Genomic DNA, 13915 nt, shown 5'->3' on the forward strand with positions numbered 1-13915 from the left:
AGGTTGTGTTGTTTTTTAAAATGTATGGGGAGCATTAAAAAAAGACATTGCTATTTTCAGTCTCAAATAGTATAATTCAGAGATCTAACAGTCCAGTGTGAGTGTAGTGCAGGTGTAGGCAACCTAAGGCCCATGGGCCACAAGCGGCCCACGGGGGTCATTTAACCGGCCCCCGAGCCACCCCGAACCAAGCTGCATGCTGGGCGAGTCCCCGCACACTGCGCTAAACCGGCGCAGCGTGACGCAGGCACTCGCTTCCGTAGCGTCGGAAATCACGTCTGCACAGACGCAGGTGCCAGAAATCGCGGGCGCGTGCACTCACATGCGCCCGCAATCCAGTCCACGGAAGAGGCTCCGCGGCAGGGAACCGGCCCAGGCAAGGTAAACCTTGCCGCCCCCTGGCCTAGTGGCTTGCAATAAGATATGTTCAGGTGGAATCAAATGATTTAAATAAATATAATAAACAGCTCTCGTTATATAAAAACAGTCTGGCATGACCAAGAAACAGAATACATTCCGAGGCCATACATGTAAAAGTGTCACACAACACATTTGAAAGTCATCTTGCTTCTCAGTCAGTGGAAGCACCACAGTCAAGGAAGCACCTTAAAGATGTCTTCAAATAACACCTTTACTTTCTCCGATATGAATGAATGGTTTCAATGAACTCCTTTGTAGAGCTCCATCTGGTACGTAGGCTGAGACCCTACCTGCCCGCAGACTGTCTCGCCAGAGTGGTGCATGCTCTAGTTATCTCCCGCTTGGACTACTGCAATGTGCTCTACGTGGGGCTACCTTTGAAGGTGACATGGAAACTACAACCAATCCAGAATGCGGCAGCTAGACTAGTGACTGGGAGCGGCCGCCGAGACCACATAACACCGGTCTTGAAAGACCTACATTGGCTCCCAGTACATTAGCCATTCAAAGTGTTGATGCTGACCTTTAAAGCCCTAAACCGCCTCAGTCAAGTATACCTGAAGGAGCGTCTCCACCTCCATCGCTCTGCCCAGACACTGAGATCCAGCGCCGAGGGCCTTCTGGCGGTTCCCTTGCTGCGAGAAGCCAAGTTACAGGGAACTAGGCAGAGGGCCTTCTCGGTAGTGGCACCCACCCTGTGGAACACCCTCCCACCAGAAGTCAAGGAAATGAACAACTATCTGACATTTAGAAGACATCTGAAGGCAGCCCTGTTTAGGGAAGCTTTTAATATTTGATGAATTATTGTTGTTTAGTCGTTTAGTCTTTTAGAGGACTTTTAGGACATCTGAAGGCAGCCCTGTTTAGGGAAGCTTTTAATATTTAAGAAATTAGTGTATTCTAATATTTCTGTTGAAAGCCGCCCAGAGTGGCTGGGGAAACCCAGCCAGATGGGCGGGGTATAAATATATTATTATTATTATTATTATTATTATTATTATTATTATTATTATTATTATTATTACTGAACTCTGAGGGACACAATTGCAGTTAAAGCAAAGCTTGCCCTCCCCACCCATCTCCAAGTGACTCATCTCTTGGTGACAGGGATTTTTAGAGGCTTCCACATGTGTACACACACACACACACACACACACTCTAACAGTCCTCTCAGTCTAGAATTCCTCCTTCTACAAACATGCCTCAATGTGTATTTTGCTAATACTATAATAAAATTGTCATCCCATTGTAATTGCGGGGGAATGTTTATATTCTTCCAGGACCAGCTATGCTTGGCTTGTCAAATCTCAGTACCCTATCAAAATATGTGACTTTTGAAAATAAACATCTTTTCACCCTTTGTAAGGTGGATGACCCTATACCTTTATTGCCATCTTTCTGGTCAAGTTTCAGCTAGTTCTCTTTGTGTTGCCATTCAGTCGGTATTGAGGATTCCTCGGTTCAGCTAAAGGTCCCAGATGTTTTCATGTCTATTCAGTCTTCATTGTACTGCATCAAGGTTTTTGTAGTTTTAAGAGTGCACAGGCAATTGCTTTTGTGATATTTTGCTTGTGCAAATATGGAGAATGTGGCGCAAAGAGTAAATATTTCGGAAGAATGCAAATGGTTTGTCGTCAGTGGCTGAAATATCGTGAGAATGCAGGAATCATGAAAATACACAATGACCACTTATATAACAGTGACTCAAAAAGTGATTTGTTGATAGCATAGAGGATATTCAGAATTGGGGCCACTATATTTTGCATCGATACTGGAAGTTTCAGGAATGCCATATTTCATCTGAATTCCATTTTTATGCATTAATACAGCAGGCTTAATAATTACCAGTTGTAGTATTTTCACTGGTGAAAAAGAACATCTGTAATCCTAATTGAATTATTGACATCTGTGAGAGCTGAAAATAACTCAACTGAGAGTAACTGCATGGCCAACATTTTCTATCTTCTTGGACTTTGTGGATCTTCATGGCTGTAGAATATTTTCAGTTTCACATAACTCCTGTTATGCGTTCTGCGAAAGTCCTTCATGTAGTCTATGGTATTTGTATTTCTGAAAACAATGGAAAATAATAGCACATGTTATTTATTTGCTACTACAAAGACATCCATTTTACTTCTGTGTGATGCCAAAAGAGTTGTAAAACAAAACATGTACTTTACAGTGAAGTGCAGTAAAATCTAAATATTGCACATAGACCAAAATTACTGAAGTATGAGATCAGATAATCTGACATCATCTTCTAGCTATTCAGTTAGTTGCCCATGATTAAAGACAAACATATATTTGTCTAAAAGAGTCAAGAAAACTAGAACTGGCATGCCTCTCTCTCTCTCTCTCTCTCTGTGTGTGTGTGTGCGTGTGTGTGTGTGTGTGTAAATGAATGGACGAATGAAAAAGTTATACTTAATTTAAGATGGTATTCTATGGAAGTCATATAAATTTATGTTTAATGATTAACTGCATCCTTCCAAGAACCAGAGAAAAACTTGTCTGAAGTGCTGTTTCATGCTTTAAAAATAAAGGTTGACATCTAGTATTATCTGCCCACTTGTTCAATGGAACTCTGCTTGTGCAATAGGAATGCTAGTTTCCCTGTTCCCACAAGACCCCCCAAAAAATCAGCTGCAAAGGGTCCCCAAACCCTCAAGAGAATATTTTGGGGTCACCTGGGGGACTGTAGGGGAGAGGAGCAGAAGCCCCACTGTGTGAGCAGACATCCTGGACTGGACTGGACACTGGATCTCACTGGATCTCTGTCAATCATGACTCACTAACCCCATCAAATCCGTCCCAGAGAGATGTAACCAACTAAGCCATAATCAAAGGAACCAGCTACGTCTTGTAATTAGCTACCACACCAAGTTGTGGTATGTCAATTTGTTGACATGTTGAGACTAGGCCACCAGCAGACTGCCTCCCCGATTACAGACCAAGCCAATCTGTATGAACCTCTCAGGAGACCTTGCTGGTGTTTCTGCAAAGAGCAGACTGCCACTCAGTGACAATGTAGAATCAGGTGCTTTGTATTAAAGACAACCACTCAAACTATGTCTGTTTGTCCATTCTCCATATGCAGCTCAACCCTATCCATGTTGAATCAGAAGCGAGGCACACTGAGTTCAGTGGGCTTACTTCCATGTAAGTGTGTTTGACGGCAGCCTGTGTTACTATTATTGCAAACAATTAAATGATGCTAAGCTATGTGTATGAAAAGGCCAAATCCCTTCGCAATAATTATGATGGATCTATGTTGGCATCCACAACTAACATCCTTAAAAAAACAACAGTACTGGTGTTTCCAACTTAATCTTGAGTCCAGACCTTTAATTAGGGTTGCCGGACAGAAAAGTTGTTGAGCATTTTTTTAATTTTGCCCATTTTTTTTAGTTTTGCCCATTATTATTGTTTTGCCGTTTGTTTTTTTAAAAAATTATTTTTTTTAATTTTTTCAGATAATAAGAAAAAACAATAATAATCATAATCATACTTCCAATTATATATAACCACACCCAGTATATAACATAAAAAACAGGCTATTTTTATGGGGAAACAGCATGGGACACTGCTGCCGGGACAGACTGGACGTATGGCAACCCTACTTTTAATCTTTGACGTGGAATTTGTACCCCAGGTCTCTTCAATCAAATTGCAAATGATACCCAATTTGAGAGAGGTTGGATTTATCAACCTTCTACATTCTGTGATCTGCTGGGAATTCATAATAAAGCGCTCGTCAGCAGTTCAAACCTATCAGTCCATTTGTTCCTTCGGCCTCCAATACAAAAATGGAAGGAGGCAGAACTGAGTCATGCAAGCAAAATGTGATCAGTAGAACTTTTTTTTCATTCTCTTTGCTTGTTTAACCACAAAGAAGTTCAACCAACATAAACAAAACTTAAACAGCTGCATGATATGTTTGTTTGCTTGCTTATTCTTCTTAAACAAATCTTAATTTATAAAATACTACTTTCCTGGCTGAGGTTAAGGCTGATCATTGAATCTCCAGAGAGCTGGTATTGTGGCTGAGAGCAAGACCTGGAAATACCCAGCGTAAGTTTCAAGTTAGTCCAGAGGGTGTGCTTAAGGAAGCTGATGTTTTGGCCCACCCACAAATATACAATGTAGGGATGACAATACATTACAGTACAGTACACTGAAGGGTTGTCACAAGAGAAGGAATGCTAATCACACAGAAAAACACTAAATGGTCTTGCTAAGCCCCTTTCAAAGCACTGCGCAACATTGTAGTTTGCAAGGGGCTTCTCAAAACTTGGGTTTTGCAAATCCCCTTTCAAAACACTCTCTTGCAGAGCCTTTATCAGAGTCCATCAGGCTTTGAGGGCAGAGCATCCAAATTGTGGACCTTCATCCCTGCAACCGGGAACGGCCTCTACAAGCCCAAACTTCACCAGAAATTCACTGCACTTCACCTTGCATTTCAAGGGTTTGGCCAAATGTCCCTTGAGGTCCCTTTCAATTCTACAAGTTTATGATTCTATAGAAAGTGGCCTAAACATGACAACAGGGCAATATCAAACCTCCTAGTTTAGCTGTCGCACTCTGTGCTGTCGCACAGGCATATGTCATAGATTCACCATATATATGACAATAGCTAAATGATGATGATGATGATAATTTATTTATACCCCACGCATCTGGCTGGGTTTCCCCAGCCACTCTGGGCGGCTTCCAACAAAAGATTAAAATAATAATACTAACTTTCAGTTTTTCTGCAAATGGTGACTTTATATCTTGGCAACAAACTCTCTTTTTCCATTTTACAAAATTGGAGCTTAAAAATAAATTCCAGCAGATGGTAAAGATGCAGAACCAGAAGCTCAGGGGGTAAGAAAAATATTCCGATTTTATGCATCTCCATGGGCTTTATTTATTCGGGCAAATGGATCTTTCCACTTCCAGTACAGCTGGTTACGTACTTAATTTGTTCCGGAGGTCCATTCTTAACCTGAAACCGTTCTTAACCTGAGGTACAACTTTAGCTAATGGGGCCTCCCGCTGCCGCCGCGCGATTTCTGTTCTCATCCTGAGGTACAGTTCTTAGCCCGAGGTACTACTTCCGGGTTAGCGGCGTCTGTAGCCCAAAGTGTTTGTAACCAGAGGTGTTCGTAACCCGAGGTACCACTGTACATGGCAGAAGGCCCTCAATCAGCTGCCTTGCTATGAAGCCAAAGACTGGCAGGAAACAGTAGAGTCCATAACACTTGGACATTCAACAGCCAGTTTGTGAGTAAATGCAGGCAACCACTTTTCTTGCTAACTTACTGGGTGGTGTAAATGTCAGACGGGGCAGGCCAAGACATTTTGCAGCCTGAGGTGGAGCAACAAAGGACATTCCCCCACCCCTCTGCAAGTAAAGCTAACCATGTTATTTTGGAACTGGGGCAGAGAATTCTACAAAACCGCACCTCATTTTCATGGAGGATAAAGACTGCTAGCCAGAATGGTTATGTTCTACCGCTCCTGTCAAAAGCAGTAGACCTATAAATATTAGGTGCTGGGAATTTCAAGTTGGGTGAGTGCTGCTTTCAGGCTCATGTCCTGCATTCAGGCTACCCATACAGGTTGGCCACTGGGGGAACACAATGCAGAATTAGACAGGCCATTGGCCTGATCCAGCAGGAGTCTTCTTAAGTTCTCTCCATGGCACTGAATAGTATTAAATAATTCACAATTTACTCGCCTTTCATGGCAGGCATTCTGTGGTCTGTGTTTGCCTGAGCTGGACTAAGGATTCTGAGCCCCTGTGTTCTGATTCGATACATGATATCCAATCACAGAACATTTCAGGATTTGGGCTACTGCCATTGGCCCTTAAACTCTGAGTTATGATTCGCAGCTTGGAAGCCTAGACAGCCAATCACGTTGAGAATGGGAGTGGCTCAGGCCTTCAGAAATGTATATAAGCGGTTGCTTTGCCCCTGTTGTCCAGTTCTGTTAGTTTAATAAAGGTTCTTGCTGCCACCACTGTTTCTTGCTTTGCGGGAACCCACCCACACTTCAAAACCCTCTGTCTGAGGCCACTTCCTCATTCTGGCTAATGGTAGGATCAGCCATGTGATCACATGATAAGCCAGTCATCTGTAATGATACCTCACATCCAAGCACAGACAGAAACCTGGGAAATGTGATAGTGGTAGCTTGATACATAGCAGGAGAAAGAAAAACCCACAGGCTTAGCACAGAATCTGAGCTTCCAAACCCACTGTTGACATTCTATGATGATAGATGGCCTGCATATCTCAATTAATTTGTATTTTAAAAAATTAATCAACTATAGATTTTTTGGATTAATTGAGGAGAGTTTGATCAATGAAGGCAAATCGTCATTGGCAGATATGAGGCTGAAAGACAACACTTCTTTATTTGAAGCCATCTCCAAATAATAATAAAGAAAGCCATTTCTCAATCAATTGGAGGCTTTGTGGATTACATTGTTAGCTGTTTTACATTTCTTTCACTATCTTCCAAAACATATTCATATCAAGAAGGCAGACATACAGAATTATTTCATTTTAATGGATTACAAAGCAAGCCATTAATTGACCAGTGTCAGCCACTGTAATGAAAGGTAATCTATTAATTTTAAAGATTTTGCAAACTACAGGAAAACTTCATTTTTTTTCTTCAGAGTTACAATTCATATTACATACACAATTCTTCTAAGGCTGTAATCCTGTATCATGGCAGTGAACAACAAGTAACAGGGCACAGGATTGCAGCCTAGATCTTGCCTCCCTGGCCTATCAACATCTAACTATACTTCAGAACCTAATATACTGAAAGGTTTTCACTCATTAAACATCAGTGATCTCTGCCAAACACGTCAGATTGGAAAAACACAAAGCCACCAACCTCACCGATTTTTCTCTCAGGGGTTTCCAGATTTTGGTGGCAGCTTCCCATCTGGAAGAAATACAGGAAAGACTGGTAGCGCCAAGATAATTTGTCAGAGCTGAAGACTACGGGGAATGGAGCAGTTCCTTTAAAACAGGCTGCCCCCAAATCTTTGTTTGAAGCAGCATTTCAAGGACTGAATAGCCAACCAAGTCATACCAAGTTGCTGAACATCAGCTCACATGTTTTCTGTTGCATCATCTTACCCTTAAGCTTGTAATAAACATTGCATGACAGGAAGGGTTTTTAGAAAGATTTCACATTATGAGCCTGCTTATGTGTTACTCTCACCATCTGAGAGCAGCTCCACCGAGCTGACAATTGCAGGGGGGCAGGACTCTGTTTGAACCAGGGCTGTCCCTCTGATCTGATTTGTGATCACGGTTTAATTTTTTACATACTGTATTTTATTGCTTGGGATATGCTAATGTTTGTTGGCTGCCTTGAAAATTTGTCTCCTTTACTCATCTAGTGTGACTTTGTCTGGGGTCCTTAGACAGGTGGGCTTATTGTGTCAGTAGGGCATATGTGCATAAAATCCAAAGCGTATAGGAGACTGTGATCAGCACCATAGGTAAAAATCTGGACTGTATATGTGACTGAAACATGGACACCACATGGTGGCAGCAGAAGAGGGATCAGAAGTGTAGCAAGCTCTGGTGGTACCCGGTGCGAATTTTTTTGTCAACCCTCCTCCCCACACATTGACGGCTTAGGGTAGGCTTGGGAGTCACAGGGGGCGGCGTGCCAAATGTCACCCCCGGGCACGCCACCTGCCCCCCGACTCCCAAACCTTCCCCAGCTGTAAAAATGAAGCACAACGGCTCAAGGTAGGCTTGGGAGTCATGGGCGCCCGGTGCGCCCGGGGGTGACATTCAGCACGCTGCCCACCCACGACCCCCAAGCCTCCCCCGAGCTGTCGGAATGAAGGGAGAAGGCTGCTGGCAAAGCAGGCCACAGTGCATGAATATTGGAGGATAAAGGGGGAACCTGGCACAATGGAATACGAGCAGCAGAAACGGATTGTCGTTCCCTGAAATTCCACACTTTGTCCACACTGAATGTCTGCTAAAGACCCATCTTTGGTGCCTGAAATTTACAAAGTTGGTGCCCCAAGTTTAAGTCGTTGCCTCAGCCAATACATTTTCTCCCATAATATTGAGAAACAGGAGATCTAGAATCTTGCAGTAGCAATAAAAAGGGGGGGACTGAGGGGGTGTGGGGAGAAACTGTGCAACTGCTATTACTAGTTGTGCCCCCACCCCCCCCAGAAACTGTTGAGAATTTTCTCCTTCCCCTCCAGAAATTTGATGAAATGTTCCCACACACCTCAAATTCTCTGCTGACAAACATTTGTGGAAAATTTCAAGGGGCTATTTGGACACAAATTTGCTTTGTGTTGTTTCCTATGGCACAGTTCCCTGCTTTGAAACTTAAGACAGCGAAAGCTGAGAGTGAGAAATAACAACAGTAAATCCTTCCGAACTCTCCTTTGCGGGAATTGCTTCTTGCACTTTGTATGGCTAATTTAAGAAATGTTACAAGGGATTTTAGGAAAATCTATAGCTTCCTCTTCTGCCTCCATCCATCTGTCAGTGGAGGCTGCTCCGATCTGTGAATCGGGTGAAATAAGTCAAGTTGGAAAAGGGCAGGAAGACCGTCACAATCTTTATCCATATTAGAAAATGTGGGTTGGGGGTACCTACCTACAGCTCACACAAACTGAAGTTGAGCTCAGCTATTCCTCCCAGGCTGCCCCCAAGGCCTCATAAGAACAGCCTACTGAGTCGTGCCATTGGTCCATCTAGCCCAGCATCCTGTTCTCACAGTGGCTAGCCAGATTTCTGTGGGAAACCCACAAGCAGGAACTAAGTACAAGGGTGCTCTCCCCTCCCGTGGTTTTCAGCAACCGACATTTGAAAGCACTGCTCACTGCATCTGCAAAGGCCATCATGGCCAGCGGCCATCAATAGACTTGTCCAATCCTCTTTTTAAAGACATCAAAGTTGGTGGGCATCCCTGTCTCCAGTGTGAGCAAGTTCCATAGTTTAGATATGGAATACTTTTCTTCTGCCTCTATACTTCTTCTCAGTCCTTCCCACCCACTGGTGCTGTTGCTGCTACAACACTGACAAACAGGAGTGGAGAAGACAGAGGCTGTTTCTCCTCTTCCCTCCTCCATTGTCCACCATGCCAATGCTCTGCACACTACCATGTGGAAGTAACCCTGGGAAGCATCATTTCCCCAAGGCCCCCTATGACATCACAAAGCCTATGTTTTCCAGGAGCTCTTTGCAGCCAGCATAACCCCTAGAAGTTTGCCCAGTTCCAAAGGAGATATTGGGGAGAGCCCCTCCACTGTTTCTCCTTTCTGCTACCACTGCCAACAACACCAGCTTATTACACTTTTAAGTGATTGCTGATCTATAGCCATTTGATGTACCTCTGGGGACAATTTTTTTTTGAATTATCATTGAAACAGTTCATTATCCTGGAAGAACTGTTCTGCTCTCTGCTGCTGTGCTCGGAGTACCCTATTTCTATGTTAGGAGCACCTATCATCTCACATTTGCAGGATATTGACTGTGGAAAGGCATTTTGCCTCCATCTCATTGACTTTTGATAGTGACTTACCACTCCTACCATTCTTGTTCATGGAACATTTATTTGATTCCTATTATTTGTGACTCCGTGCACATATTATATGTCTTCTGTTTATGAATTTTGAAACAGTAAAATGTTATAAAGATTTTGTCAGTATGTTATTAGCCGATGTGTTGCTTGTTGTTTAGAGCCACTGGGGGGGGGGGAAGCAGCAGCAACACCCAGGTAAGAGGAGAGGAAAGGTGGGAGGTCAAATTGTGGACCCCAATTTGAACATTATTTCTACAGTGTTATGTACTGAGCTGAATCATAGAACAATAGGATCCAGAATCAGCAGTCTGATTGGTCCGCAGGAGCCACCCAATCCAACTCCAGGTGGAAGTGAATCCGCAACCTGATTGGCCTGCAGGAGCAGCCAATCAGGCGGCTGGCAGAAGTGAATCCGCAACCTGATTGGCCTGCAGGAGCAGCCAATTTCATACAGTATTTAAATCGATTGACTAACATCTGTCGAAATGGATTTATTTATTTTTTAACAGGATAGAAAGAACAAGAAAGAAAGAACTGGTGCTAGTTTAGGCATTAGCATTGCAAATAATTCAGCCACAATGGGACTCAGTAATTATCAGCGAAGGACACCTTCAGCCTTTGCAACCTCTGAGCGCTTGTTAAAGTCAGTGTGCCAGCTCTGTATTTCCAACACAGTGTACAGCATCTCAGAGAAATGTTTGGATGAGTGAATGAAATGCGAGATCAGTTTGAGAATATATATACCCTGCAGCTCTCTGCCTACATCACAGCGTAGCGAGCTTTCCTGCTGACGATACTTTATCTCCCTTGTGCAGGAACACAGTGGAACATAAATTTTAAAAAGAGAAGAAAGAAAGAAAGACAACATCACTAGAAAAATGGATCCATTTTCTTCCCTCTGTATAAAGCAATATCCAGTTGAATATCCAAAGTAACAGAGAAATTGTAGAGACTTCCATTTCAAATTTTCATAGACGGAACATGTGAAACAAATGAAATGTCTTTCTTCCTTGGGAGAGGCACTCATTTTGGGTTCTTATTTATGCAAACATTTTGATGTTAATAGTTGCCATTTTTTATTTTTTGGAATGAAGGCCTATTGGGTTTTGCACATCCACTGAATAACGTCTAGGGCTTTTTCTCTTTCAATGGCATTTAGTAAGGCTGTGCAGTGGCTGCGAGATTCGCCTGTATCTCTGTATTCTGTTTTTATTAGTTATTTGATTCTGAATCCGATTTGTTAATCCAGGGTCTGATCTTTGTTTAATTGCATCGGCACCCCTTTAATTCCAAGCACAATTCAAAATCCTGCTTCCGATCCTTAAGCACTTAGTGATCTGTGCCTAAAGGAGGGAGAGAAATCCAGTACAGTTCAGGCGAATAGTCTTAATTCGCTTTTTCTGAAACACTATGAGAATTGAAACAGCCACCCTTTAAGAAGTGCACTTCTTGGAATTTTGTTAGGCAGTTCACCAAACAAAAATGTATACGGGGGGGGGGGATGTGTGTACAAAAGCATATATTAGTGAAAATAACGTACGGAAGACTGGCTGTCTTGTGATTGTGTATCAAATTGATCTTTGTGTATATTATATAAAGTATCGTTTTGTCACAAGGGTAAAAATGATGAGCATTTTAGTGCTCACATCCTTCTTTGCAGGCAGTGTATATGTCAGTCGTTTTATCAAATATTCGTCACCGTTCAGAGGGACAGTGAAGAAGAAAATGATCAGATAATTCAACGATAAAAATCTTTTCTGAGAAATATCACCTCAGCCCTAGAAAATATTGCCTGTAATTAATTTAACTGAGGACTGGTCCAAGCAACTCTCTTAAAGCTCATGGGGGCAAGAGGTCATCTATCTTATGGCTCCAGGAACTGAAAAACTACCAGTTGCAATTTCCCCATTTACACAAGGAGAGGGATGGTCTTGTGTGAGTTTGCCGTCCAGTGTCATACAGCTCAAATGAGCAAATGGGCTTCTACTGGAAGGATGATTTATTTATTTTTGCTAAAAGTCAGCAGGAACCAACTATTTTTTTAAAAAAAATATATTTCTAAAAAACAATCACCTACTCTCATAGTTAATAGTTAACTCTCATAGTTAATAATGTCAGGGTTCCCTGACAGATCTTTCACCCTTCAGATGCCTGAGTAAACAGGAATGAGATAGACACACCTCATTAGGGAAGGAATTCCACAAATGGGGAACCACCACCAAGAAGGCCCTGTCGTGGTTCAATGCTACCCCCCCCCAAAGTCTTTTACAGTAGAAGGAACAGTGAAAGGAGGGAAGGGAGGAGAACTGCAGAGGTTATATAGGGACAAAAGTGAGAAACTGCAGTCTCATACACTTAGTTGTCTTTTCAGCTGGGAATGAGGATGTTTCCACACAATGTAACAGATTTGGGTAGGCTGTTTTGTAGCACTGGGATGTGATGCGTTATTCCTCTCTTAACTCAATGTCATTAAGCAGGTTCCTTTGAATGTCTTCCATCTGGCTGTGGGGGAACGTTCTTTCCGAGCCGAATAGCCGCTGCCAAAATACTCTTGTCAAGTTTGCTTAGCCACAAGTACGCTAATTGCACAGACCTAACGACTCTGCATAGTTCTAACCCCTTCCACCTCTGCCATGTCTCCAAGCTTCTAGGCCTGCTGCATTAGGTGTGTGTGTGTGTGTGTGTGTGTGTGTGTGTGTGTGTGTGTGCATGCGCGCCCAAAAGGCATAATATACAGAAGGCTGGAAGGCTTCCATCCAACAGATGGAAGCAATCTTAAGCTTTTCTGGAAGCTGACCCAGTGAGAGTGAGAAGGTAGGGAATGCTATGAAGGGGGTGGGCAATTTCCTCCTGGCTGCTTTGGTGTTTGAAAGCAGCATTCCATGCTGTACTTTTTGGTCCCCAGTTGATGCTGGATAGCTGAACTCAGGGAAAGTGGGCAGTAGGAAAACACGATCATTTTTTTTGGCTACTGCCATGGAGAACTGACAGGAATGTCTTGGGTGCACAGTTTAGAAAGCCTTCCTCGTCTCCAAAACAAGCAAGAAACAGGCATTGCTAAGAGGGTCATTGGAGAGAGGGAGCTGGTTGGACATTTAGCAGGATGGAGAAATGACCAGGGATGCATTAGTTGGTAGACATTACGCAAACATTATGCTCACTGTTGTGGAACACCCTTCTTAGGAGCTGCCCTTGGTGACGCATCTCCGAATCACATCTAGACCCTACATGTAATGTGGTTGAATTGAAGCAACCTTGGAAAAGCTTCCAGGGGCTGCATTCACACCATACATTCAAAACGCTACAAGACGACTTGAAACAATCATGGCTTCCCTCAAAGAATTCTGCCGTTTGTTCATGGTGCTGAGAGTTAGTAGTGAGGAGACCCATATTTCCCTCCCAAAGTTACAATTTCCAAAGTGCTTTACAAGCAATCCCTCTTCTGTGAGTGGGATATGACTGGCTTTTTGTTTTTTTCCTGTGGAAGAGTGACAGATACGTTGGGGCATTAATTTCCTATAGTAAATAAATCTGCAGCAATGGGTACTAAATTAAGAATTTTAAAACTGTTATGTCTTGTATAATAATAATAATAATAATAATAATAATAATAATAATAAGAAGAAGAAGAAGAAGAAGAAGAAGAAGTTGTTTATTTATTTATACCCCACCCATCTGGCTGGGTTTCCCCAGCCACTCTATCTAATGAGCCATATCTGGTGTGGGCTTCTATTTCTTTCCAAAGCTGTTGTCTTTTAGAGCTGTTTAGCTTATATTGTGGTGCATTACCTTTCCTGTTGTGTTGGTGGATTTTAGTATTGTATGAAATCAAATCAAATCTTTATGGTTACAGTCAATGAGCAGCATTAAGAAAGCAAGAGAGAAATAAAAGTGGAGCACATAGAACACATTTCTTTCTTCTTCT

At 42.6% G+C, this 13915-nt stretch overlaps 1 protein-coding gene and 1 long non-coding RNA gene across 2 annotated transcripts in view; one reads left to right on the top strand and one right to left on the bottom strand.

The window, feature by feature from the left end:
* Nucleotides 1-13915, top strand: part of PDGFD (platelet derived growth factor D) — a 148516-nt gene that overhangs the window by 22680 nt on the left and 111921 nt on the right. The gene's annotated exons all lie outside the window — the stretch shown is intronic.
* LOC148686029 (uncharacterized) lies at nt 2151-7496 on the bottom strand. Its single transcript, XR_015949710.1, has 2 exons — nt 7315-7496; nt 2151-2490 (listed from the first exon to the last, which is right to left on the bottom strand). It is a non-coding gene; the product is annotated as an uncharacterized LOC148686029 (long non-coding RNA).

Source organism: Zootoca vivipara, chromosome 4 (genome assembly GCF_965207765.1).
Source record: "Zootoca vivipara chromosome 4, rZooViv2.hap1.1, whole genome shotgun sequence".
Lineage (NCBI taxonomy): Eukaryota > Metazoa > Chordata > Lepidosauria > Squamata > Lacertidae > Zootoca > Zootoca vivipara.